Below are 2,525 nucleotides of genomic sequence, written 5' to 3' on the forward strand. Positions count from 1 at the left end.
CTCTTTTACAGTGGTTGCTGGCAGTCCTGAAAGCAGCTTTAGTCTCAGTAAATCTATTACGTTGGTAGCTATGAAAAAAGTGATTTCTGTGCGCGATGGCAGCAGCACATTCAGGGGAGAACCATGGCTGTCTGTTAGGTTTTTGTTAGAATTTATTTGATGGTATGAATCGGTCTATGCCTACAATTAACCATTCGGTCAGATCTGATACTATAGAGGACACATCCTTTTTAAACATGGAATGCAGAAGTAGGTCAGATATGAATGTACGGAAGCTATCCCAGTCAGCCATAGAGTATCGATATACAGTACGGTGGAGAGGTACATCTAAAGACTTATTACATTTCATTTTTATCTTAACTGCTACAACAGAGTGGTCAGAGGATCCCAGAGGAGATAGAACGGAACATGAACACAGCTCAGGGGAAGTTGTGAGGAAAAGGTCTAGAAGGCGTGCATATTAACCGGGTGTATCGGCCACATGTGTGGGTTCGTGAACAATCTGAGTGAGGTCATAGGCAATGGCAAAATCATGACAAAACCTCCCCTCGTCATCGGTTTTATTTGAGTGGGTCAGCCATTCCACATTATGGACATTGAAGTCACCGCAAATGTGAATGTTAGCCGAAGGATGCGCAGACAGGATCTGGTCAATTTTCTCAGATATGCTCTTAAAGATAGTAACCCCAATGTTGTGGGGGCGATAGAGAGCAAATATAAATGCAGTGGTGTAAGCTAGTGCAACCCGGAAGCACATATAAGGTAAATTAAGGTCTTCTCTGGAGATATCCCTACCACATGGAAAGCCATCTTTGATGTAGGCACATATTCCATGCCCATGACGATCTTGGGGGTCAGATTTAGATGTTAAGTTGGAGTATCCTTTAATTATAAATTCCTCTAGAGAAGTGGTTGGCCCTATGCCAGTTTCACTTAGAAAGAATATGTCCGGTTTCATCTCCTGTAATTGTGTTTCAACCTCTGGAAGGTTGGAACGTAGACCCCTGATGTTGCAGAAGGAGACCTGGTAATAGGGGTCTACGTTGGTGGATGGGGTTCTAGGTTTATTTGTGTTCTTTCTTTGAGATTTGTCATGATTGAGGTTTTGGGGTTTGTGGAGCAGATCGGTAGACTTGGTTGGAGCAGGACAGAGAGGGAAAATAAGAGAGAAAAAGACAAGAATTTTTTTTGTGGCACATGATAAGGTAAAGCCGTAACAATTACCCACTAGTATGGCATCGAGAGGCCCTATCAGAAACTACTGTATGGTCCAGAATCCATTCACCAAATGTCAATAAAGCAGCCCCGGTACTTTGCACTTGTTGATAGGGCAGCCTCCTTAGTGGTTAATCCAAGGTTCGGGTCCCTGACTATCAGACGGGTAACGTCAGCCCAGATGAAACGTTTACCTCCAGCACTCTTACTAGTGACATGACCGCAAGGATAGGCATAGAAACAGAAATTTTCCGACATCTCAGACTACTGTTCACAAAGTACTACCGACCTAGAAAGCAGCATTTTCTTCATCCTTTGCCAGAAAAATCCCTCATTGGAAATGAGGACTGAAGGACACAAAAAGGAGAAGCGAGAGTTACTGGAGCTGCCGATAACACATCCACATGCGTTATCTACTCCCCATTGAAAAAAAAAACTAAAATAAAATAAAAGGTGAGAAGGACTTATTAATATCTACTTAGTATAAGTCCGTTGCTCCATTCACGGCTTAGGATAGTACTTGAAGATAGTCTCCCCTCCCATGTTAATGCATGGATACTTTTTGTCTTTATCTAGGTCGAGCTGGGATGTTAAACTGTTCCAGCTTCACCCCATGATAAATATGCTATAATGGAACTTTTATCAAACTGAAAAAGTCTGCTTATTTTTAACTCGTTTAAAAAGCTGGTTAAGAAGTAATACCTTTAGGGTTATGTATTAACTTTAGCTAGAAGTAATGCATACTTTAGAAGAAAAAAAAATACGAAAAGCCGCGTGTTTTTGAGTTCAGATAATATGCAAATATAATTTGGGAACTGTTCAATTTCATGGGAGACTTTTTTAAGAAAACGTATTGGTTATTTTTGACAAAAAAAGATTTAGGAGAAAGATAATAAAACAAGACAGATATTCAGGTTTAGGCACAGATAAAGAATGGGAGAAATTATTGATGAGATGACTTCGTGGACGGTTTCGAATCTCCCGACCAGCTGTAGTCGTAACTCCTTGCACTGATGATTTTCGAACAGATGAAACACTACTGTCTGTAGGTATAAAAATATTTATAGTAATAATTATGTCAGCCCATTTAAGAACTCGATTCTTAATGTTGAGCACATGAAGTTGAAATTACAGTCGGTCACTTAAGCTCACATGCGCAGATCATGATATTATAATAATAAGATCACTGTCGCCGTCTTGAAATTCATATAAATTTTAATTTCAACTGTTTCTCTCGCTGTACGTTGGCCGTGTAGTTCGTTTCTGGCTAATGGAGTCAGAGATGGCTTCGTGGCCGGGTTCGAATCGTA

The sequence above is a fragment of the Euprymna scolopes genome, chromosome 41 (genome assembly GCF_053919585.1).
Source record: "Euprymna scolopes isolate OS-2025 chromosome 41, ASM5391958v1, whole genome shotgun sequence".
NCBI classification, from domain to species: Eukaryota; Metazoa; Mollusca; class Cephalopoda; order Sepiida; family Sepiolidae; genus Euprymna; species Euprymna scolopes.